Source organism: Diabrotica virgifera, chromosome 2 (assembly GCF_917563875.1).
Source record: "Diabrotica virgifera virgifera chromosome 2, PGI_DIABVI_V3a".
Lineage (NCBI taxonomy): Eukaryota > Metazoa > Arthropoda > Insecta > Coleoptera > Chrysomelidae > Diabrotica > Diabrotica virgifera.
This window is the reverse complement of record NC_065444.1, coordinates 3,537,128-3,564,726: the sequence shown is the minus strand read 5'-3', so window position 1 is coordinate 3,564,726 and position 27,599 is coordinate 3,537,128. Positions and strand designations below refer to the sequence as shown.

The 27,599-nt window shown below is 33.0% G+C and overlaps 1 protein-coding gene across 1 annotated transcript in view; it reads left to right on the top strand.

Annotated features, from left to right (window-relative positions):
• Positions 1-1,757: 1,757 nt before the first annotated feature.
• Positions 1,758-27,599, top strand: part of LOC114328087 (espin) — a 374,616-nt gene continuing 348,774 nt past the window's right edge. The window contains exon 1 of the mRNA XM_050642375.1: positions 1,758-1,956. The gene's annotated coding sequence lies outside the window, so the exon portion shown is untranslated. The remainder of the gene's footprint in view (positions 1,957-27,599) is intronic.

The window sequence follows — 27,599 nt, the reverse complement described above, 5'->3', positions numbered from 1 at the left end:
AAAGCATGCTATGATAACAATATCAATGTTTTATCTTTTATAGTTTTTGTAAAAATAAAGTTTTATCTTTAATTTTTTTTTGCGAAAAGACCCATTTATGAAGACCGGTTGGTACAGAAATTTTTAGTTATTATTCCTCAGTCTAATTGTATTCAGTACAAGAATATTCCTCGAGTTTGAAGCCACCAAAATTACCACCATTTTGATTTTGACAGGGGTAGAATTATTGACTATAGAGATATGGGTTTGTCGTATCACGAAATTGGCCGTCGTGTTAATTGTACGGCAATGATAGTTATGCGAGTGTGTCGTGTGTGGACAAACGAAGGTAGAGCAACACGAAGAAGACCAACTGGTCAACCGAGGTGTACTACAGGGCGTCAAGATGGGCGCTTTAGACTCCTGGTTCTGCGTGACCGTTTTGCTACTACGCGTCTAATCGCTGGCCAATGGTTTGGAGTATAGAAGGTAGACTTGTTACTATACGTACCCTATACCGTAGCATTCGAGCCTTTGGACTGTTTTCATTCCTCCCACGACGAGTGCTTTCTTTGACTGCGGACCACTGTCATCAACGTTGGAATTGGTGAAGAGAATGGCAGCATTGGGTGACAAAATGGCATAATGCAGCATTCAGTGACGAATCGCGATTTTTAGATATGAATGATGGTCGTAAGATGATAAGACGCCGCCGTGGAGAGCGACGATATATCGGGTTTGCTGTTGAGAGGCATCTACACACGGTAGTTGGAGTAATGGTTTGGGGGTTATTGGTTATGGTAGCGGATCACCACTTTTGTTTATTAAAGGCAGTATGACAGATGCGCGTTATGTTGATAACATCCTACAAACCACTTTACTGCCTTATCTAGACGGCCGTCGAAACGCCCTTTTTCAGGAAGACAACGCGCGTCCCCATATTGCTCATCGAACTATGGACTTTCTCCAAGAAGCTGGCGCTAATTTTTTGCCGTGGCTACCCCGTTCACTGGTTTTAAATCCTATCGAACATGTGCGGGATATGATGGGGAGGAGACTGTCCATTTTGCACCATCCTCCACACACTCTGGCACAGTTAATCCATGAAATTCAAGTTGCTTGGAACGAGGTGCCTCAAGCAGACATCGATCATCTCATTTTGTCAATACCTAGACGTATACAGGGGTGCTTTCAGTTAGGGGGTCGCCAAACACATTATTAATTTTTTTTAATTACATGTCAATAAAAAGTCTTGCTAATGTTATCGTTTCATTCTTGATTAAAATGTATCATGTTGCCAAAAAATTAAGTTCCAGAAATGATTCCTTCTGATTTGACTTCTAATGTCACTGAGTATATTAAAGCATTCAAAGAAAGTAATGAAGACTATACCAAAGAGAGGCGGCAGATAATTACTAAAAACAAATATAGGAAAAGCAAAAGGAATAATCAGATTATTATGAAGTGGCTACATAATTAAACTAATAACAATGAATTAATTAAAGTGGTTTTAAAAGTTATACAACTTTGAATGAGTACCGTCCCCTCAAATTTCTGGAAGATTGTATCAGTCAAATCAAAATCAAATCATGATCTCGACGGTAAATTCCAGAGTATTATTATTACCTTAGTAATTATTGCCGTATCTGCAACTAATTCAACCGGACTAATTGTGAAATCATCTCTCACATGTGCTACACATCGCCGATCGCAAGCAGGTACATTCTCATTGAGATTCTGCCGTAGCGCCTCAGCCAAAGAAGAAAACTCAAAAGTCTTCTGCTGACCGCAGTGTGTAGTGCATCTTCTTCTTCTACGCTGAGTGTGTTCGCCGTGACATCTCGACCATCATCTCGTTACGCACGTTTAATGAACTGAGACAATCGAAAGTGTTGATTTTTTTTTTCGTGGGACTGGTCTAGTTGGAATTATTTTGTGGATTAGATTTTTGGATCCCCCGGTGAGCTGGTGAAGTAGGTCAGTTAAACGCATTATGTTTTGTTATGGTTTGGTGAACATGTCGTGTTTTTAGATTAATGAATTTTAGGAGTTTGATGAAAATTAGAAACACAATTAACTTACTTTTACAGAAGTGATTAATTTTTGTACAAGTGAAAATTACGAAGCTTTGTTAACTGAAAATTAGACTAGAAACTCAAAACATTTGATTTTGCTAGCGTTTTTATTTTTATTGCCGGTTTAATAATAATTAGCCCATCGAGCTAAGTAGGCCCGTGGTTTGATTGATCATTCTCCTCATCCCGTCTTGCCGATTGCTTTTATCCTCCAATTTGTGACGTTGAGTCTTTTTAGATCATCTTCTACATCCATTTTATACCTTGTTCTGGATCGACCTCTTCTCTGGCATCTTCCTATTTTACTTAGCAGTAGTATCTTTTTTAGTATATTATCATCTGGTATACTCTATATACAGGATGTCCCCGAAAATAGTGCGTTCCTTTAAGGTATAGATATAATACACAATTTAGAACAAAAAAGTCCTATAACGTTTTTTTCTAAAGTTAACCGTTTCCAAGAAAAAGTGAACATTGTTCTCCATAGAAGTGAATTTTTATTTACATGAATTTAAATGACATGGCAATGTGGTGTAGAAGAACTTGTGACTGTTGAGAATTAACCTAATGGAACCCCTTGTTTATTTACTATTTGAGGAGTGATTTTTGGGGTTGTTGACATCGGTAGGTACCTACCTTCAAAATAATTATTTCTTGCTTTAATAATGTGGCATTTTTGCTATTATCTGAATTAATTAAGGTTTTATAATTAGGGCTCGAAATATTACATAAATTATAACTTTTACTTAACTAACTATGGTTTAGTTCCTAAAATGTAAATGCACCCAGGAAAAATTATTTGTACCTACGTAATGTTTTTCTGAAATCTATTGAAATATGGAATAATTTTAAATGTGGTATCGAGAAGATTTTTCACAGCTCTGGGGCTCTGTCGTGACGAAACTACATTTCACGTCGTGTTTCCAAAGGCACTTCAAGAAGTACCGGCAAAACATTTTATAAGAAATTTATATGCGTCTCCATTTAGTGTTCTGGGTAATTTATAAAATATTGCGCACTTTACCCATTCTGTTTCCTTTACAAAGTAATGGATATAATATTTGTTTAATACCCAAAATACTAGAATAAAACTAGATAACCAATTATGCCAAATATTCAATGTCAATAACATCAAACAAATCAAATTCTTGGTTTGTTTGATGTGAGGGTACGACCAGGCACAGGGTAAAAAAATGTAAACACTAGACGCCTGTAGAAGGTTTGGTTGATATTTACATTATTTTACCTACCAGATACAACTACTGACCTACAAACCGACTGTTGTGACTGTCTTTGAATTACACGTTGTTGCTAGACTTCAGTTTGCATATCAAAATGTATTTTCGTTTTTTGGTCAAACGGCTGAATTTAGAAAAAAATGTTATAAGACTTTTTTGCTCTAAATTGCGTCTTCTACCTATAATTTTAAAGAGCGCACTATTTTCGGGGATACCCTGTAGGTTCAAGCCATCTTAGTGGTTGGATTCTTATTACTACTAGCTTGCTGGGTTTCCCATAAAATTATCATTTAGTCAGTATCATTTTTGTCCTTGTGATCCAAATAAAACGCGGTTCTCCATTTTTCCTCCAAATATTTTCCATACCTACTTTTTTGTTCCCTCATTTTCCTTAATTTTCCTCAATTTCTTCCAAGAGTTTTTCACTATATTTCTTTTTCTTTTCTCTTAATATTTGTTCTTTTTCGTTTTTCGTTGTACTCACTTTCAGCATCTTTTGTTCTTAATTTCGCGTTCTTAAGCTTGTTACTGATGGGGATGGGGAGCTATAATATAATGTATATTATCTGTAGCTAAACCTTCCATTTTGTTTAGCTTCTGTCTTTTTTATTTCTCTTTCTTCTTTTTAATGTGCCAACTCTTCTTAGAAGGTCGGCAATCATCATGGCAATTCGCACTTTCGATACCGCTGCTCTAAAGAGATCAGCACAAAATTAAACCAAGCTCTGAATCGTTTAACCAGGAGATGCGTCTTCTTCCATGACTCCTTCTACACTATTGTCTTCTTTGTCTTATTAATTTCCTCCAAGTAATTGCTAAATTCTGCTTCTTCTGGTGCCGTACGCTACGCAGCTTGTAGGCGTTCATGCTGTTTGGATTAAGATCATTCTGCTCTTCGTATTATTGTATTGATGTCGCAACAGTTTCTTATGTCTGTAAAACATGAGTGTCGTTTACAACCTGATCCGTTCTGACCTTCAATTTTGCCTATTAAAATGATTTTTATACATACACTAAGGATTTCCACAGTTTTCACTATATTCCTTCACTCAACCGTTCTCTCACTTTTTACTCTGAAGGATCTTCGAGGTCTGCCTCCCATCTTCTTCCTATCGGGCTCCACTCTGTTATTCTGTTTTTCCAACGGTTTTGGTCTGCTTTTTTGACATGTCCGTCAGTACCAAGTTAATCTCTTCTGTTCAATGTAGTCTATTATATATGAGTTTACTCCCATTTTTTTTTTAATCTATATGATATTTTTATTCTATTTCTTCTTGTTAATCTGCAGCTTCTCCTTAGAAATTCCATCTTTGTTGCTCTTATTTTTTTTGGGTTTTCTTATTTATTGTCTAATTTTCACAACCATAAGTGAGGATACCAACTGGGTAAAACTAGTGTATGTAGATAAAAGTTCATTCCCCATTCCTTCGCACCTTTTTTCCATGGTTTCAGGGATTTTTCCAGGAATATTTTGAACAGGGTAGGGGATGTGGAGCAGCTCCTTGGTCACCTTGAATAAACTACATACTGCATATTCTGTTGCCCGTCTTGATAGCTACTTTGTTATTCTTGTGGAGTGCTTTTACTGCTTTTATTAATATTCGTGGAACTTTGATGTCTTCCATTGTTTCCCATAGCTTGGTTCTAGGTATCGAGTCATATTTGTGTATATAGACTGTTGAAGATCCTTAAATCTGATTTTTAATTGCAGTACGTCTATTGGACCATACTCATATCTTATCCATCAAGACCAATCTTTTAATTTTATGGATCATTTAAGGATAATGGACAATTTTGGCCAAACAACTAATAGAAACATATAGGTACTTGTTCAGCAAATTTTTGCGCTAAAAACAAATATGTAATTATAATTATTTGAAAGTTGCATTTCGTTAACACTGTTTTATCAACCGTAAAGTAACATTGTTGTAGTTCATGCATAGTAATTAATTTTACGTGTGTATAGTCATCATTTTTATCAAGGAAGAATATTCAGAATGCGATACGATCTGCAATCATTTTAAAATTTCTAAATTTGGATCTACAATAAACCTATATATACCAGATTTTGATCAAAGTATCTGTAATAAAATATTTTTTATTAAGTAGTAAAGTGACTAATATTACTTAAAAAGGTCGTTCTCATTTTGTTGCACAATAAGACTTATTGCTTCCTTTAAATACTTTTATTGCCTTTATTTTTAATATTTTTCAATATTTTTATTTTGTAGTAATATTGTTTTATTACAACACATTTTTGTATACACATCTGCTGGGTTTAAGTTAGTAGTGAAAAAATGTAAAAAAATAATAACTATGTTGTCACTCCGATATTTTCTGCACTCAAAAATACTTCTGGGCATACTCCTAATGAGATGATCGCTTTACTCTTAAGGTATTTTATCCCAGGTTACTTACACCTGTGCCTAAAATCCGCTAGAGTATTTGAAGGATGAAGTAAATGGAGTAATCTTAGTCTTACAATGTCTCAGTAATGTTTGATGGGTGAAAGCTCGGGAGAGTTAAGCCTGCCAAAATTGACTTGGTTGTCTGATTTCGATTTATGTAGTTTATTCAGAATAATGTCACTCTTGTGCGATGCTAATCTTCCTGACATATTCCTGGAAGTTTCTCCACTATATACTCTGTTGCAAGTTTAAAGTTAAAATTAAAACTGCCATAATTTTGGTTCTCGGCCACCTAAAGGCTTGTTTAAACGCTAAAAGTTTAGGTTTTGTCTTCTATTTTAATAATTAGTTGAGTCAGAATAATCAGATGAGAGAAAATATTAACGACGCCATATGCTGGCTTACTTATGAAGCAAAAACCTTAATTTTTAGGGGGTCAAAATAGTTATAGGCTTGGGCCAAGAAATCCAATAAGTAGAGATTGTTGTATAGATATAGAACTACCGTCACCTAAATTTTAAGGCAATTTAAGATTGTCAGGCGAAAGTACTACAAGTTTACAAATGACAAAAATTCTATTTGCAAAAATTGGCCATTTTTAAATAGCTGTGTCCTTAAACATGTTAAATGGATTTTAATATGCAAGCATTTAATATACAAGAGCATTTTAATATAAGCATAAGATATTTTAATATACAAGAGCATGTAATGCTATTTTGAAAGCTATTTAAAAACCATATCATTTGCTGCTTTTTATAAATGTTTTATATTTTTATATTTTTGTTTCATAAAATTTTGTAAGTTTTCTGTTCGTTCTTATGACTTAAACAGTTCTGTTTATGTTAATTGGTATTGAGATTCTACCTATATTTCCAAAAAGATGAATTTCTATAACAGAACAACAGAAAACCATAACTTTAAGTTTTAAACATTAAAATTTCCCTTATTACGATGTTTCTTGGCATTGCACTGTTTATCTAAATTCCATAAATGTGAGCAAATCTCGCTTAACTTGTTAATATTAGGTTTTCTCCGTTTCGTAGATAAAAGTCATCTCCATAAACAATCTCAGTGTAATTCATTATGTAATCATTTCGAGTAAGGTGGATTGCTAAACTACAGTTACCTGGATATTTCCTCTTATCACTCCTGTGAAAGATAATAAAGAAACATATTATTGTAACTACAATTTAGGTTGAAGATGAACAGAAGCTTTCTTGGCCTATCTGTCACTACTCCTAAGCTTATGCAACCTTCACCGCAAACTTTGGCATAGACGCTAGAGATATTCTCTTTATTATTTCTTAGTATCTATTACTCAAGCAACAGAGTTTTTTACTGGTGGAGAAGGCAGGAACTAAACACACAAAAAACAACAATTGGTTTCGTTTGGACTTGTAGTAACTTCTTTAATCTTTTGTGTACTTTTTAAGTGGCTTCTTTATAGTATGTGATGTTTCTTTCAATCAATTTCGGCTAATTTTAAGTATATAGTGATATAGTAGGTTACTGAAGAATGTCCGCTCTTTTGTTCAAGGTGTTTTATGTGGTTTTGATTAAACACATTTCTAAAAACTGTTGTGATTTGCTTCCCTTGCCCATATTTTTAGTTGGTCATAATTTAGAGTGTGATCCCTCATTATTGAATATTACCTTAATGCACATTTAGTTTATTCAGATTAATGTCACTCTTGTGAGATGCTAATCTTCCCGAAATATTCCTGGACGTTTCTCCAATACCTATACACTTTGTTACAATTATTATTACAGGGTAGAGAGTATACAACATTGGAGCTTTCTTTAATATTTAAGGGGATGGGTACGAACTTTCGGCTTCAATGCTATTTAAATGGGATTCATTTTTTTCGAATCCTGAGAAAACTAATAAGTATTTTTGAAAAATTTAAAAGCAGAATGAATGATTACGTTATTACCGAAGGCCGAAAGTTCCTGAAAACTTCTATTATGTTTATTTTAATAAGTTACGGGGGTGAAAAAAAGGATATATAATTGGGATTTTTAATCTCAAATATCTCATTTAAAAGAAACTTTTTATTCATTCTAAAGGACTTTCGGCCCTCGGTAATAAAGTAATCTTTCATTTTCCATTTAAATTTTTCAAAAATACTTATTAGTTTTCTCAGGATTTGAAAAAAATGATTACATTTAAAATACATTAAAAATTTTGACAGGCGTCAAAATGTTCCTTTCCTCTTAAGGGTATTTTTGGTTTGGTGTGCAACTTCTATAAACAAAATCAAACATAACATCATAAGTCAAACTTTTACTAAAGTATTTATTACATAGTTGGGATTACTCGTATTGACTGATCAGTATTGATATCAAAACTCTTTAACAATTATCAACGTTTTTTCTTTTAATGATAATGGAACCATCAGCCAAATGCATTAAATTGTATAATTTCGTCATCCAACGTCGATAAAAATCTCCATTACTTTCTTGTATACCATAAAACAAGCTATAAAATCGCATCTCTTTTTAATGGAGCTCAAAATATATGTCACATCGATATGTAAACACCCAACAGAGCGGCCTTGACATCGACTGTAGCGCTTCCAAGAAAAATTTCTTCTTTCGTCGGCACGATAAATCACTGAGAAAAAGTTTCCTGACCATTTTCAGTGCCAATCAAAATCAAGTACACACACATACACAGATTTATATACGGGTGATTAGTTTCCGTAAGTTGCAACTTGATTTTTCTCAGGACTTTTTGTTTTATTAAATGATGCGCGTAAAGGATATTTTGACTGATGAATATGAATTCAGCCTTACCTCCTATACGGACTGTTAATTTTTGACTTGCGTTGACTTACGTTATTGATGGTTCGTTAATTTACTTCCTTGTATAGATTATGCTTCATCATTGTACGCAAAGGCCTAGGAACGCGTGAAGCTCTTTTCTCACTTAATATCCTAATACAAAGGTGCCTAGACGTCAATCAAGACATATATGTCTGTTTTATTGACTATAATAAAGCTTTCGATAAAGTACGACATGAACAATTAATGAATGTCCTGAAATTAAAGAAGATAGACTACAATGACCTCAGAATCATATCTAATTTATACTATAAGCAGCGAGCAAAAGTACGTGTTAACGAACAGTTGTCAGAGGAAATTGAAATTAGACGTGGGGTGAGACAGGGATGCGTATTGTCTCCAGTTCTCTTTAATGCCTACTCCGAAGAGATCCTAAAACAAGCTCTTGAGGGTGAAACAGCTGGAATAAAGGTGAACGGAGTTCCCATTAACAATATTAGATATGCGGATGACACTGTCGTCTTAGCCGAAAATATTGAAGATCTTCAGAGACTGGTTAACAGAATAGCGACATATAGCCAAGAATACGGTTTAACAATGAACATCAAGAAGACAAAATTTATGAGAATATCTAAAACTCAAAGAAATAACGAGAATCTCCTCATAAACGGAACCAACGTCGAACAAGTAGACCAATATGCATATCTTGGAACAATGATCAACTCCACAAATGATTACTTCCAGGAGATTAAAATTAGAATAGAAAAGGCTAGAGCGAATTTTAACAAAATGAGAAAAGTGCTCTGCACAAGAGATCTAAGGTTAGAGCTAAGAATAAGGTTGGCTAGGTGCTACGTTTTCTCGACTCTGTTTTACGGAATGGAAGCTTGGACCTTGAATGCGGCATCAATGAAAAAACTGGAATCATTCGAGATGTGGGTATATAGAAGAATTCTAAAAATATCATGGACAGAACACGTCACAAACAAAGAGGTTCTGAGAAAGGTGAATAAAGAAATGGAAGTCTTAAATACAATTAAAACCAGAAAATTGGAATATCTCGGACATATTACACGTGGAGAGAGATACAACTTGCTCCAACTCATTATGCAGGGAAAGATTCAAGGAAAAAGAAGCATAGGGAGACGCAGAATATCGTGGTTGCGCAACCTGAGAGAATGGTACGGATGTACATCAAACGAACTTTTCAGAGCAGCCGTCTCCAAGGTCCGAATAGCTATGATGATTGCCGACCTCCGTCGCGGAGATGGCACTTGAAGAAGAAGATTGTATATAGAGTGTGTACATAAATGATTTACATAAAATAAAACTGCAAATTTTAGGAACAAATTGTATAATGATGTGCTGGAAGAGAGTGACCTAAAAATTTTCTTTGATGAGCCAATATTTTTTGAGCATTAACATGCTGAGGTATTTAAACTTTTGGACGAGGAAACCATTAGGTAGTACTGAGAAACTACCCATCAAACGTGGAGTACGACAGGGTTGTGTTTTGTCACCCAGTCTTTTTAATCTATACTCTGAAGAAATATTTAGGGAGGCTTTAAATGACGGACAATAGGTAGTGCCACTATAGGCGTAGAAGCTATCAACCAACAATATTAGATACGCTGCCTGATGATACAGCCGCTCTTGCAGGAAATTTAAAAGATCTACATACAATAGTAATGTGCGAAATAAATAATTTTTGACATACCTCGTATAAGATTGATAATATTTGATATCTGATGGTTGCATCTTACGTTGTAGTCCATGCTGAACTTTCTATAAATAATAATTTTTTTTTTCAAGAAAAGGGCGGGTGTAGCTGAAGCGGTAGGACGTCTGACTTTCACGCAGGTAGATCAGGAATCGAATCCCAGCGCCGGCCAGAACATTTACACATTTTTAAAATGTCTATAAATGTCTATAGGCCCCAAGTCGAATAAGCCTGAATAAAATGAGTACCTTAGGTAAAAATAGATGATTGAAGCGTAGCACTGCTCCTGTTACCTTCCTTGTATACCGTAGGCCCTAGAGATAGCAGACCACCCTGCTACAATCCCAAAGCCGCGTCAGCGGTATAAAACGGGAGGCTATTATATACATTTTTTCAAGTTACGTAGACACACTGTATAATGGAACTAGCATAGCTAAAAGTACATTTGCTACTATTAAAACTCAGTAAATATGTTACTAATTTGTCGAAAGATATGCCTAACTAAATCTAGGAGAAGCTGTTTTACAAACGCTATAAAATCGATAAACTAAATATTTTTTACTGTAAATCAGTAGAAAGATCAGTATAGATAACAGAAACTAAGTACAGTGATCTTATCACCACCAACTGTCGCACTAGTTCGTATGCATGTGCTATTAAGCCTTTGATGTAAAACGGTAACAAAATTACGCCAAATGTTGGTAATCAAGTTGAAGTTTTAGAATACCAAACAAAATATAACATTTAATTGTTGACATAGTTTTAGAAATATGTGATTTTATTCACATAGACAGATAACATATACTTAACATACACTAGACAAAGGACAAACAGATACAAATTGATGGAGTACTTCTACGTCAGGGACGTATTGAAGATGGAGGTACAATATGTACCTGGTACAAGTTCTGCTTATAAGGTGATCTGACGAGAACAATCTTTATATTTTTGCATAATTTGCTATAGAAGGTTCTTTGTCATATTGATAAAATTCGTGGTTGAACCTTATTCTCCACATACCATTGTCGCAAATGGGTCCCAATATCCTTCTCAATATCTTTCTTTCAAAAGTATTGATAAGGTTTATTGTCTTTTCTGTCATGATAAAAAAGAGGCAGATAACTTTTTCGAATTGGTTTCCAGTTGATAAATGTTATAATTTGTATTTCTATATTATCTCATTATCGTATTTGTTGCTCTATGCATTCTAGCACCATAATACTTGATTGTATCTATTCAATTCTGAAAGAAATATGAAGCCCATCTAGTTTTTTTGGATAATACAGAGGTACCACAACTGGTGTTTGATAAAAAAACCATCAATTCTTACAAATAACATCTTGTAGATGCTTAAAAATCATTAAATCTCACAATCTCTTTAAAAATAATGACTGCTCATACCTTGCTTGTTAACAAACAGCCAATAACCGTGATATTTTTTATAAAATCAGAAATCCACATCAGAAGAATAATACTTTATGGGAAAGACATGAGGTCAGGCCGATTCGATGGAATTTTAAAATATTTAACTGTTTTATGATAAAAAACCTCACAATGGTCTGGTCTCGTGTCGGGTTACTAAAGACACAGAAGATGAATACTTGATAGGATATTGTTGGGTCAGTAGGTCGGAGGCTTCTTTGTAGCCAATTATTATACTTTTTAGTGTTTGTTTTACGAGCTAGCTGGTATTTTTTTAAGCAAAAACAAGAAAATGATGCAATATACGTTTGTTTAAATACGCTATAAAAATAAATTTTATTTCAAAATACAATAGTTTTATTTTTTTATGAGTTTTGAGTCTAAAATGGTGTTCTAAAGATATTTTTTTGAAGAATTTTACTTTTCTAATTAGTATATAATGGGAATTCACCGCAATAGTAAAATTGAGACAACTTTATTTGACATTTGTGCCTCCAGATCGTGTATCTGCGGCAGCCTTGTGGACTATCACGGGCTGTGATCCTTTGCATGTGTTAGCAGCAGAAAGAAGACATCTCTATGAGAGAATAGAGTATTTATTGAATGCAGCCACAAGAAAAAAAGAAAGGGAAATATCAATGGAAATATAACAGGGAGAGTGAAACAACATGAAAGATGTTGCCCAGTGGACTGAGATGCTGTCCTGAGTCTAAGAAACTGGGTGAACTGTGGGCACAGGCGACTGGATTACTTTCTGACGCAAGTGCTCACAAGACACACGGGTTTGGTTTTCAAGCTAGGACAAATAATCCCGGGACAAAAAATCCCCACAAATTATCCCCTGACAAAAAATCTCCGGACAAATAATCCCGGGACAAAAAGTCCCCACAAAAAATCCCGGACAAAATAATCCCTACAAATTTTTTGGACAAAACATCCCCACAAAAGATCCTGGACAAAATATCCCCACAAAAGATCCCGGACAAAAAATCCCCTAGAAATATTTGCTGCCGAATAGTTCTCTAAAAGTTTTCCCGAAATTTCACCAAATTTCGAATTCCAATTCCATGCTGAAAACTTCAAATTTTACATGACAAAGGAGTGTGAGTTGTTTCAAAAATCGTGGAATATATGAGGAATGAGCTAAGGCCCCGTTCTCATGGCATGCGCTTAACGCGCCTTTTGATAACGCGCTATTACAACTACATACATTTTACTTGAGACCGTTCACATCCCAACGCGCGCTTTAATGACCTAAAACGCGCGTTAGCATATGAACGGTTTTAAGTAAAATGTATATAATTGTAATCGGGCGTTATCAAAACGCGTGTTATTAAGCGCCTGTCAAGAGAACGGGGCCTTAGCTCATTTCCCATATCTTCCACGATTTTTGAAAGAACTCATACTTTTTGTCATGTAAATTTTGAAGTTTTCAGCATGGAATTGGAATTCGAAATTTTGTCAAAATTTCGGGAAAATTTTTAGAGAACTATTCAGCAGCAAATATTTCTTGGGGATTTTTTTCCGGGATTTTTTGTGGGGATATTTTGGCCCAAAAAATTTGTGGGGATTATTTGTCTGGGATTTTTTGTGGGGAAATCATTCATTTTTTCGAATTCGAATCCTAAAAAAACTAATAAATATTTTTGAAAAATTACATTATTACCGAGGGCCCAAAGTCCCTTAGAATAAACAAAAGGCTTCTTTGAATGATATATTTGAAATTAAAAATTATACTAAATTTTCTCTTTTTTTTACCTCTGTGATAAACATTATAGAAGTTTTCAGGGACTTTCGGCCCTCAGTAATAATGTAATTTCATTTTGCGTTTAAATTTTTCAAAAATACGTATTAGTTTTCTTAGGATTGCGCCTACGAATTACGCCTAAGAAAAAGCATTGCGCCTACGTTCTTAAAAAAAATTGCTTGCGGGATTTCTCAATGGGCCGGATAAAGTAAGCTAAAGGGCCGGATGCGGCCCGGGGGCCGGTTTTTGCCCACCCCTGCACTAGACCATTTAGGCGATAATGGTTTAGTAGTTTATAAAGCTTGGCATTTAATCGAGACACATTTAAGTTTATACATTTAGCTTAAAAGACTTCTGATACAAGAATTAAAAACCGCTAAACACGATAAAAATGAGTCGCCCACATTTCAGGATACTGACGAAAATAAAATTCTAGTTTTATTTTGAAAGATTTTTCCATAATATTTGCTAAATTTGAAGTAAAACCCGAACACAAAAGAGCCTCAAACGTTATCAAAGGTACAATTTTGTGGAGAGTTTTACTTCGAATTTAGCAAATATTATAGAAAAATCTTTCAAAATAAAACTTGAATTTTATTTTTCATCAAAATGAAAATACATTTATTGTGTGCCACGTAATATTCATACCAGCTCTTTTGTAGCTGGAATATTGTGTGTGCCACTGATTTTTATCTCGATTATCGGTTTTTCTTCTTGTATTCTTCTTCTTCTTCGGGTGCTATGTCCGTTTATCGAACGTTAGCGATCATGTTGGCTATCATAACTTTATCAGATCTGAAGAGCGATTCCGAAGTATGACCAAACCATTGCCTCAAATTTCTTAATCAAGATGTTCTTCTTCTTCCTCGACTTCTTCTGCCTAATATTTTACCCTGCATAATTAGATGTAGAATGCTATACATTTCCGGATGTCTACAAACATGCGCAAAATACTCGAGTTTTCTAGACTTTATCATTTTTACCAGTTCTCTGCCTTTCTTCATCCTGCTCAGAATAATATCATTACGCACCCTGTCCATCCAGCTTACTCTCAGCTTTCTTCGATAGTACCATAATTCAAAGGATTCAACCATCTTAAGCATTCTTCCTGTTAAGGTCCATGACTCAACTCCGTAGACAAGAACGGAAAACACGTAACACTTTAAAATTCTTGTCCTAAGACTCAAATTTATGTCATGACCGCATAGAATTTTCTTGTAACGGAAAAATGCTGATTTTGCTTGAGCAATTCTGCAACGTATTTCGGTGGATGGATCCCAATTATCAGTGATTCTGCTTCCCAAGTATGTTATAGCTCTCTTAAGTTGTACATCATTAACGTGAATTCCAGCATCGATGACATTATCCTTACTGACGACCATATATTTTGTTTTTTTGATGTTAAGGTGGAGACCATAATTACTGCACTGTGCTACCACAGAATCCAATAGATATTGTAATTCCGTATCACTACTGGCAATCAGTACAGTGTCGTCTGCATATCGGAGATTATTTATCAGTTTCCCGTTTATCACAACTCCACCTTGTGTAGTACTAAGTGCCTCTTCAAACATCTTTTCTGAATAAATGTTAAAAATTAATGGTGAAAGAATACGTCCCTGTCTTACTCCACGTTGAATTTGAATCTCTTCTGTGTGATCACCGTCTACTCTAACTGTGGCTTTTTGATTCCAGTACAAGTTAGCAATGATTTTTAGATCTTTATCGTCAATATTAGTTGACCTTAGAACATCTAACATCTTAGTATGTGATACTTTGTCAAATGCTTTTTCGAAATCAAGAAAACATAGGTACACATCAGCATTTACATCTCTACTCCTCTGTACTAATACCTGCAACCCAAACAGGGCCTCTCGTGTACCTAGTCCATTTCTAAAGCCAAATTGAGTTTCGACCAAATATTCTTCGATTCTTCTTGTATACAGACATATTAATCAGATATCGAAACTTGATTATTTTCTATAATCATTTTTATATAATATCGAAACTTTCCATATACCCGGAAAATGTCTGTATCTAGAGCGTACACCTATCGAAATCTTTACCATTACAAACTCACGTAGAATACGTGATTGGAACAACATCGGCACGAGAAAGAAAAAATAAGGCTTTCTATGAAGATAATATGACAACGCTTACAGTATGACGGATAACCATTTTAGTTTGGCTTTTTTTCAAATATGGCGGTAAAAGTCGGCAGTTTTAATCGTGTTGTTTACTATAACACTTGTTCAAGTGAAAGCATTACAGAATGAATCAAATATTTCTCACATTTGCATTTGAACAGACGCTAGTTGATGATTTTAGGTAGATGAAATAGAAACTGTTGGCCTGATTATTATCTTAACGTTGTAGTCGTTAATTTAGTTTGTTATAATTTTTGTAAGGCGTCATATTATAATTCAAATAATGTAGAGCAGATTAAGCAATTACTTTAAAAAAGGATGACTCAAACTAATTTGTTGTTTCTTTTTTTTAAACGCTTTTCTTTACTTCAATAGTTTGCATCAACTTTTTAGACGTTAATTTGACTGACGTTTCTTCAATGCAAATGAATGAAAATTTGCAGACATGCATTCGCGGGAACAATACACGAATAGTCAATAAATTTTTTTTATGTTTAATAATTATTGTTTAAATAAAAAAAAAACGATTTTAATGGAAAATGCTTAAATTATCTTTTTTTCTACAATGTAGAAACTTGAAACTTTTACGGATTGTAGCTAATGATATGGACTATACCTAATTTCACTTCTTAGGTTAATTGTTTACGTTATGCTTCATAAATAAACAATAAAGTTTCAAATTTTGAATTGACATATTTGTTTATACAGAGAGAGTCTGTAATTTGGAATAAATTCAATAATTAAAATACTAATTGATTTTTTTGAAAAAAGCTTAGACCCGTCGATTAGTATTTCAAATTGTCATTTTTGACGTACAATAATTATGTATATAGGGTGTCCCAATTTAGAGATATGACGTCATCGTTGATTTTCTTAAATGGTAACACTGTCATTTTGATAACTAATTTGATAGGGTGTGCAAAGTTATACACATCTGCAATATTTCAAATTTTTATTCCCTACCATTTACAAGATAATAAAAAATAACAAAGTTATGAAAAACAAAAATAATCAAATAATAATAATTGAATTTAATTATTTCAATTAAGCAAATGCTCATAATGTTGCCCTCAATTATTGTCAAATTGTCAATGGGCAACGTTATGCGTATGAGCATTTGCTTAATTGAAATAATTAAATTCAATTATTATTATTTGATTATTTGTTTTTCATAACTTTGTTATTTTTTATTATCTTGTAAATGGTAGGGAATAAAAATTTGAAATTTTGCAGCTGTGTATAACTTTACACACCCTATCAAAATAGCTATCAAAATGACAGTGTTGCCATTTAAGAAAATCAACGATGACGTCATATCTCTAAAGTCGGTCACCCTGTATACATTATTATTGTACGTCAAAAATGACAATTTGAAATACTAAACGAAGGGTCTAAGTGTTTTTCAAAAAAATCAATTAGTATATTAATTATTGAATTTATTCCAAATTGCAGACATAACTTTGTTATTTTCTATTATCTTGTAAACGGTAAAAAATAAAAATTTGATATTTTGCAGTTGTGTATAACTTTACACACCCTATCAAAATAGCTATCAAAATGACAGTGTTGCCATTTAAGAAAATCAATGATGACGTCATATCTCTAAATTGGGACACCCTGTATACATTATTATTGTATGTCAAAAAGGACAATTTGAAATACTAATCGACGGGTCTGAGCATTTTTCAAAAAAACAATTGGTATTTGAGATATTGAATTTATTCCAAATTACAGACTCTCTCTGTATATAAATCGGCGTTTATTCGTGTCAAATTTCAATACGATACGAAACAAAACTTCAACCAAAACTCGAATTCAAAAAATTCGTGTTTTAATCGTAGTCTTAGAAAAACCACCGGTAGAGACGTTTTGTGCTACAATTAACATTAGAAATTCGTTTTGTCGTATTAATTAATTAAACGCTTTTCTTTAGTTCAAGCGTTTGGGTAAAATCTTTGGACGTTAATTTGACTGCCTTTTCTTCAATGAAAATGACTAAAAATTTGCAGACTTATTATGCATTCGCGGGAACAATACACGAATAGTCAATAAAATTTTTTTTTGTTTATTAATTGTTTAAATAAAAAAAAACGATTTTAACGGAAAATGCTTAAATTCTCTTGTTTTTTTTACAATGAAGAAACTTGAAACTTTTACAGATTGTAGCTAATTATGTGAACTATACATAATTTAATTTTTTACGTTAATTGTTTACGTTATGCTTTATAAATAAACAATAAAGTTTCAATTTTTTTGCCGATTCCGACTACTTTTCATGTTTGTATATCATACACAACATACACAACAATACACGAATAGTCAATAAAATTTTTTTGTTTATTAACTGTTTAAATAAAAAAAACGATTTTAACGGAAAATGCTTAAATTCTCTTGTTTTTTTACAATGAAGAAACTTGAAACTTTTACAGATTGTAGCTAATTATGTGAACTATATATAATTTCATTTTTTACGTTAATTGTTTACGTTATGCTTCATAAGTAAACAATAAAGTTTCAATTTTTTTGTTGATTCCGACTACTTTTCATGTTTGTACATCATTTATGTTTTATACATATTTTAATAAACATGACGATATATTTTAATGTTTGAAAAGTGTAAGACTAAAAAGTAAAAAATAAAAAACAATGAAAAAAATATTTTTAAAAAACGCTTTTTAGTTACGAGTGACTAAAATTAAACATATTATAAAAAAATCAACTAAAAAGCAAAAAATTAAAAAGATTGAAAAAATCTAACACATTCGTTAAAGAAAAGCGTGGTGCGAAAACCGTTTATTCGATGAAGAAGCGCCAAGCTTTTCTTTGACGAATGTGTTAGATTTTTTCAATTTTTTTGATTTTTTGATTTTTGGTTGATTTTTTTATCATATATTTAATTTTAGTCACTCGTAACTAAAGAAAAGCGTTTCTTAAAAATATTTTTTTCATATTTTTTTATTTTGTATTGAACTTACAAAAAATTTCAGGAGACGAGGCCCATCCTGGGCACATCAGCGACGTAACAACCCCCGAATAGTAATACTGACCTCCTTTCTTCAAATTTTTTCAAATCACATCATTGTTCACCACTTCGAAGTGAACTTTACAAAATGTATTTTCCTTGTTCAATAATCGATTTTCATTTCGATATCATCACTTTAGTTCATAACATTTGCTAACACTCAGACAAATCGAATGCAATAAGTTTCATTGAGGGTCATCAAACTGCGAAAAATTGGTAGGTTTTGGATTTTTTACTTCTTCCTTGCCTCGCCTTCTTGTAAACGTAATAATGCAACAATATCACATTTCTCTATGATTAAAAAATATTCGTTAAGGACCATTAGGAACATCTGCCAATTTTGATTTTCGTTTAGTCGGTTCTTTTACTTTTTAAAGGATTCTTTTCTTGGGCGCGTTTTAAAAATTTATCGACAGGTGTGACAGGACAGACAGATTGAATAGAATCGATTTTCGTTAACGACCTGCGGCAATCAAAGACCTAGAATAAAATCAGTGATCAGCAGCACAGCAGCGGCAGAGAAATCTCCTCGAGAAGAAAGTGTAGAAAGAACTCTCCCTGGCCTCCGGTAGAATAGCGTAGCCGACGATGCCGTGCCGGCTTGTCTGCCGGTGAGTCGACGATACAAAAAAAACTGGTAGAGATGAGACTGACTATAGACTATATTAAATTTATAACTACAAAATGTAACCACCAGTAACTACAAAGATCACCACGTATTTGATATAATGAGCCACGTATTCAAGGCATTCCTAAGTAATTGACAGGTGGAATTATAATAAATGTGAAATGAAGACAGAACTCGGTTCGGTTTCAAAAACCACTAGAAAAGAAGACCACTGGTTTCACATACGAGAAGAACTTTTTTTGTTTTGCATGCAGTTCATCAACAGTCCGTTTTAAGTCCACTGCAGGACATAGGCTCTCCAAGTTGGTATCTGGAGTGTACGGTATTGTGACCTATCTAGAGTGTATATAGAATATCATCTATTCATTGCGTAGGTGGTCTTCCTTCGTTTCGTTTATCTGTTCTTGGTCACCATTCAGTTAACTTGCGTGTCCATCTTCCATCCTTTACCCTTGTCATGTGGCCAGCTTAACTCCATTTCAATCTGCAAGCTCTCTCCTCAACATCTGTAAGTCTTGTACTGTTGCACAAGTCTTCTTTTGTGATCTTTATTAACAAATTCTACTTCGTCTTTACGCATTTTAAAATTTTTACTCGTCATGTATTTTATTTTGGGAATATTTTTATTTTTACACCGATATCTCTGTAGACTCTTTCCAGCTCTTCAAACATGATATTGATTTCTCCTATAGGTCATCTCCTATCAAAATTACGTCACCAGCATAACTCAGGTAGTGCAGTTTTTACCCGTTACCACTTATCCCTTTCTGATCCCAATCAATGTTTTAAAATCACGTTCCAGTTCCAAAGCAGTTGTAAAAAGCATTGGTGGTAGTGTGTCACCCTATCTTAATTTTTATTTCATTACTGTTTTCGCGTAACTTTATTACGTTTGTCGCATTTCTATTAATATTGTAAAATAATCTGGAGTAACGGCTGTCAATGCGATTTTCATTAATTTAATGCTTTATTTACACTATCTAGTTTACCGAGTCAAATGCTTTGTGAAACTCTAGAAATACTAATACCAGAGGTCTGTTGTATTCTATGAATTTTTTAATGAGTTGTTTTATCGTTTCGTTGTTTTATCGATCGAAAATCTTCTAAGCCAGTTTTATTTTCTTTTTTATGTAGGAGAATCATTACAGCCTTATTATATTTAGACGGGATCAACTTTTCTCGTAAGCATAAATTAAAAAGTTCGTGTATTTTAAAAATCAGGGTCTTGCTACCATTTTTGAGGAACATGATAACTAGTGCATCATCTCCTGGTGATTTATTGTCTTTAATTTTATCCATTGCTGGTCTGATTTCACTAGTTGTCAAATCAGTCAAACTACTGTTCGTAAATACTTAAAAAAAGAAAAATGGCATCTCTATAAAGCACAGTTGGTACAGGAAATGAATGAAGACGGTCCAGATCGCACAATGAAGTTCTGTGTCATAATGTTAAGTAGATTTAACATTAATCCTATTTTTTTAACCAAATCCTTTTTTCTGATAAGGATAAGGCTACTTTCCATTTAAATGGCACGGTCAATAAACAAAACTACAGTTACTTGTAAGTTGAAAATGTGTGGGCAGGAATTATTAAAAATACCATTATTGCATTTTATTTTTGGGATACAACCATAAAAAGTGATGAATAATGGGCATTTTTAGAATTTGAGTTAATTCCAAAATTAGACAGACTCTTTCGTGATGATATAAATCCTCATCTCCTGAACAGATTAGTTTGGCTTCAGCAAGATAGAGCACCTTCTTCAAGGCCTTCGTGAATTTCTCGACGATACATTTCCAAATCGTTGGATTGGTAGAAGAGGAGCTACCGAATGGCCAGCAAGATTCCTGTATTTGACACCTCTAGATTATCTTTTATGGGATTATTTAGAGTGTATGTAAATAGACCACAGACTACCCAATAACTAGAAAACAGAATTACAGAAGAGATAGCACTAATTTCTCCTGAAACGACTAGAACATTCCTAAATGAATTGTCATTCAGGATGGATTTCTTTTTCCAAAGACAAGCCTTAAAAACCACTTTTATTTTTCTAGCTGCTTTCTTAAGACTAATATAAAAATCTGTTTTGAAAAATAATTATCCATTTCTTTTACTAACTAATTTTTCTTTCATAACTTTTAGATATTTTATAATGTTACATTATACGCCATGTTGTTAGAAAAGTTGCTTCCTTCTCTATAACTCGTTAACGAATTAGTATCAAGGTTCGGCTAATGATCAAGGTCTTGTTTCTTTCTCTCACACATTGTAATGAAATATATTTGCCTAACGGTTGTTTTCTATTATAAGAAGCGGACAATTACACCTACCAAAAAAAAACTAGATCACTTGCATTTTCAATCATTTTCTTATTCATTAATAGAAGACTAAAGAAGTGAATTTCAATTTATACAGGGTGTCCAGAAACTCTACCGACAAACGAAAAAGAGGAGATTCCTCAGATAATTTTAAGACAATTTAACCCAATTCATTCAGTCCGAAAATACTTCCTAAGGGAGCTAGAGCTCTTTGAAGATAGCGTTTTGGAATTAGATTTTCTTAAATATCTCCAGAACCCTTCTATTTAGAAAAACGAAAACTGGTACGATTATTTAGCTACTAAAAGTACACCGACTCCATCAATTACCAATTTCTAGTACCGGTCATAGACGCCCATTTTGGGTAGAGCGACGGTTATTTTATCGCATAACTGTTTTGTCTTTACCTTTTAAGCATTTTTGACACTGTATTATTATATTGTGAGGTATTCTAGTACTAAAAGTTACTCTTGATTTAAGTCAGTACGATGCACCATTTTCTAGAAAAATCAATTTGAAAATTTTTCGTTTTTTCAATTTTAAAAAAATTTAAAAAAAAATTAAATAAGAACGGTGTATTTTACCGACTTAACCCTCGCAGGACCAACCTTTTAGTAGAAACAGCTAGGACCAAGGAGGGTCAATAAATGTCCACACATAAATTAATTAAAAACGTGCTTCTTTATTTAAACTAATTTAAAAATAACAATTTTATATTATTCCTAGACGTTAATGGAACAGTTAAAAGATACGAATTTATAATTTACCCGGAGTCTTCGGTTTCAGTTGAATTGGCATCATTGTAGGATACAGAAACAATTTTGACTTCTTGCTGTGGTTACCGCATACATACTTGCATTTTGAACAAACTATTTTTGCCCACTTATTGCCCTTTTTTCTTTTATATTTTGCTAATTTGAGACATGAATGATATCGTCCCCTTCCATTTTGGGATGGTATTGAAGGTATTCAAGGGGATTATTTATAGTCCACTATCAAGTTTTTTATACAAGTATGAGGAAATTAATTAAATTATAGAAATGCTAATTATGCCATCTAATAGGGCAGTAGTACGCCGACAACTACTAATTATTTTAGATTTTTAGGAACAAAGGTATTTAGAAAATCGGATGTAATGCAATGTTGTGGATACTTTTTAACCCTCCTTGGTCCTTCTAGGGTTAAAGCAAGAGTAGCTTTTAGTACTAGAATACCTCATAATTTAATAATCCAGTGTCAGAAATGCTTTAGCGTTAAAGACAAAAAAGTTATGTGATCAAATAACCGTTTTCCTACTCAAAACGGACGCCTATGACCGGTACTAGAAATTCGCAATTAATGGGATCCGATCGATGTATCTTTAGAAGATAAATATGTGTACGAGTTTTCGTTTTTTTTTAATAGAAGCGTTCTGAAGCTATTAAAAAAAACTATTTACAAAACGCCATCTTTAAAGAGCTCTAGCTCCCTTAGGAAGCGTTTTCGGACTAGGTGAATTGGGCTAAATTATCTTCAAATTATCTGAGGAATCTCAGGTTCTCGTTTGTCGGGAGATAGTCCAGAGAAATAAGATTTTTCTCGTGACACATCCCCCTCCAGGCCGAAACCAAATTTTTTAAGTAGTATGGACATCTATATTATTAACCTATATGTTTCCTGCAGCCGATTTTGATGATATACATAGTTATAAACAAATGAAGATCAAAAAATGGTAAATTATCGCTTTTTTCGTCTATTACCAAAAAGTTAAGCACTTTAAACAAATTTGAGAGTAATAAACTCATAAACTGTATAAAAAACTTCAATATGGCGTTCGCTGAATATGTCCATCCTTATTGGTTGCTTAGAAAATTACAAAATAAATCATAAATTTTGAGTTTTTATAAATATTCATAACTTAGGTAAAAATTAACTTAAAACCTTCTTTTTACACGGAATGCCGAGACTTCTTGTACTTAAATTATATTTTAAATTTCAAAGCAATTGGTCAAATAGTTTAAAAGTTATTTAATTTGTTTATCCTAAATTCATTTTTTTTGCAACACTATAAGTCAGAAAATTATGAGGTTACAGTAATACTTCGGACAGTTTATGAAAGAAGAACATTTATACTATTACCTTAATTAAAAATAAATGACAAAAAATAATTTTAAACAGTGTAAAATTATTTTGCAAAAATATGTCGATTTTTTGCTTACTTATAAACAATTAGAATAACTTTTTAACCGTTACCCGTAGAAAAATTATTTTTTCATATTTAGAAAGATTGAATTTTTATACATATTTAGAAAGAAAAACAACTGCCCTAGGACAATTAGGGACAAAGTTAGCCCCCCCATTTTTTTAATTCACATGTTTTTGCAAAATTATTTTGCAATATTTATAATTATTTTTTGTCATTTTTTTTGAATTAAATTAATGCTGTAAATTTTCTTCTTTCATAAACTATCCAAAATATTACTGTAACTTCATTATTTTCTGACTTACAGTGTTGCAAAAAAAACTAATTTTGGATAAACAAATTAAATAACTTTTAAACTATTTGACCAATTGCTTTGAAATTTAGGGTATGATTTAAGAACCATAAGTCTCAGCATTCCGTGTAACAAGAAGGTTCTAAGTTAATTTTTCCATAAGTTATGAATATTTATAAGAACTCAAAATTTATGATTTATTTTGCAATTTTCTAAGCAACCAATAAGGATAGACATATTCAGCGAACGCCATATTGAAGTTTTTTATACGTTTTATGAGTTTCTTACTCTCAAATTTGTTTAAAATTCCTAGATTTTTAGTAATAGACGAAAAAAGCGAAAATTTACCGTTTTTTGATCTTCATTTGTTTATAACTATGTATATCATCAAAATCGGCTGCAGGAAACATATAGGTTATTATTATAGATGACCATACTACTCGAAAAATTTGGTTTCGGCCTGGAGGGGGTTGTGTCACCAACAGGATATTTTTTTCCCTTATTTCTCTGAACTAAGAGTTTCTGGACACCCTGTATAAAATTTTAATAAAGTTTGTGCTTAAACTTGCAAATACGGAAAATATCTATGGAAATATATATGGAAAATATGGAAATGGAAACGTTAAACCATAATTAGTGACATAAGAAATATTCTTCTTCTTCTTCTTCTTAAAGTGCCCTCTCCTCAATGGAGGTAGGCTACTACAATTGCAAATTCGTTTCTGTCTTCAGCTGTTCTTATTAGCTGTCCAAAATTTAGACCTGTCCCAGCTAACATTGTTCGTATATATGACGTCAAACAAACGTCAACATTTTGGGAGAAGTTACGTCAAAAGTTACATCAAATTTTACCTAAAATATACGTATAAAAGTCACAGCGATGTTACGTAACAGTTTTACGTATTTTCTACGTAACCTTTTTAACGTCACAAAAACGTCACTTTATAGTTGAATTTTCGGTATAAATAATATAAAGGGCTTTTCATCGATTGTCATTTGTTTCGAGCTACTGTCATGTGTTACATAATATTAATATATCTACGTCATACGTCTTTGCTTCGTATCATTGGTATATGCCAATAACGTATGACGTAGATATATTAATATTATGTGACACATGACAGAAGCTCGAAACAAATGACTGTGAATGAAAAGCCTTATAAATAAGACCTTAAAATTATTGTGTAAATAAAACCACATACATGATGCTAACACATTTAATAAATATTTGAAATAAACATTTATTATATGTTTGACTTTTATGTGAGAGGTATAGTATTTTTACTACAAAAGCGATATTACGTAGGTCAAAATTTTTGACGTAAGGGAACTGTCAAAACATTAGAATGTGACTTTTCATTATTGCCATGTTTATAATAAACATGACAATAATGAAAAGTCACATTCTAATGTTTTGACAGTTCTCTTACGTCAAAAATTTTGACCTACGTAATATCGCTTTTGTAGTAAAAATACTATATACCCTATTCCACGAACATACGCCTGTTTTGGATTACTCTGACAACGAATATTTTACTCTGCAAAATAAGAAGAACGAAAGTAAATTGCAAATTACATTGTTGTTTATTGGAATAATTATTAGCGCCATTTACTTTTGTACTTCTTATGTTGCACAGTAAAATATTCGTTGTCGAAGTAATCCAAAACAGGCGTATGTTCGTGGAATGGCCCATAGCTACTTTATCTAATACATCAACATACCCTTTAAGTAATCTTCATTCTTAAAGTGTAAACTGCACACTTTCATAATATAACGACTAGGCTCCTTTCCCATATTTAGAAGATATTTCCATACATTTCTTTTTTCAACTAAACTGCCATTGAATAGAATTCTATCTTGTTTATGCTTTTTAGGGAAAGAATGAAACGACAAATTACTATTACGCTTTATCCAAGAATCACATTGAGGCACACACCATGCATAATTCGATTTTTTTTTGCCATAACTCAATAAAAACCAACACGATTTTAAGCACGGAAATGTAAGGTTATGTATTAATGTCTATTTGAAAGGTTCGAAATAAATACGCGATGGCGCTGCAATCTTAAACGAGATTGTCACGGTGGCAATGCCAACAAAAAGCCACGTTTTAGGGACGAATAAATTCATACGTGTTAAATACGTACCAAAGAGCCACGTTTCAGAAACGAATAAATGCATACGTATAATATACGTGTTAAAATTTCGTATCAGTAACGTCATTTTTGATACGTAACAATACAAAAAAACCTAAATTTAACGTTAAGGTAACGTTATCTTGCTAGCTGGGGTCCATTGTCGGATATTTTTGAGCCACGACAGTATTTTCTTTCCTAGTCCTCTCTTTCCCTCGATCTTTCCTTTCACTGTAAGTTGAGCATATTGGCACTTATTATTTCTCAGTATTTCTCAGTTCACTAGGTATGATGTTTTTTCACCTTTCACTGTGTTGAAAAGTTGTCTTTCCTTGCCTATTCTATGCAGCATTTCTTCGTTTGATGTCCATGAAATTTTTAGGATTCTCCGGTATATCCACATTTCAAAGGCCTCCAATTTATTTACGGTTGATGTTTTAAGGGTCCAAGTCTCAACTGCATAGAAAAGAGTCAACCAGACGTAGCATAGCAGTTTTTTGAGTTTTTCGCAAGATTTTCTGGCCTGTTCTACTCTTGATCTTATTTCTAGCTTGATCTGTTCTAAAATGTGCCCATTTATTGTGCAAGGTTGAGGTACGTTTTGGTTTTTCTGTTCGTTGTAGCATTTTTGCAAGATCCCTGTATTTGACACCTCTAGATCAGTGGTGTCATGGCAAAATTAGCAGTGCCGGAACGCACTTTCCTTAACTTTTTTACAAGTAAAATATTACTCTATGTTTTTTAATACAAGTTACGTCTGCATATTTTAAAATGTATATGCATTTGCTTAATTCAAAATATTTTATTTACAAAATCTAAATTCTCTATTTTTTTTTCTTTTCTGAACCAGTGTCGGATATGTAGCATTTTTGCGCGAGAACTAGTAAATTGAAGAGGGCTTCTCTCGTTCCCATGCTGGCTCTGAATCCAAACTGATCGTCTCCGATGATTGTTTCGCACTTTCTTTAGATTTGATTAGGTAAAGCTTTTAATAGAAAAACATTATGACACTAAATTTTTAGTGGTTGGTGGTAGTTTTATAGCAGTGAACATTTGGTAAAACTTATAATTTCGACGAGCTACCTCACACCAAAAAAGAAGGCTCTGAGAAAGCTCCGTTTCGAGTACGAGATGGTACACCTTTTTTATTGACCTTCCACAAAATGCCAGTTCAAAAATAGTGCCCAATAATTTTTAGATTTTTAAATGTTTGGTTTTCTGGGGTATCATCCTTCCCTGCCTCCCTTTCCATTCTGTTCCATTCCGTTAGGATAAAATAAATTATTATAATGTAGGAGTAGATATAACTTCATTCTATTCAAATATATTAGTCACCCAACAATAATTTTATAATAATGTAGTTTTTTAACGAACATTTTAATTTATATGCGTCACCTAACTGTACTTACCTGGTGATTAAGGACGTAACATAACTGTCTTAATGCGAGACACAGATTTGAAACAATTCAAAGCATTACACTTTTCACTTTTTGTCTG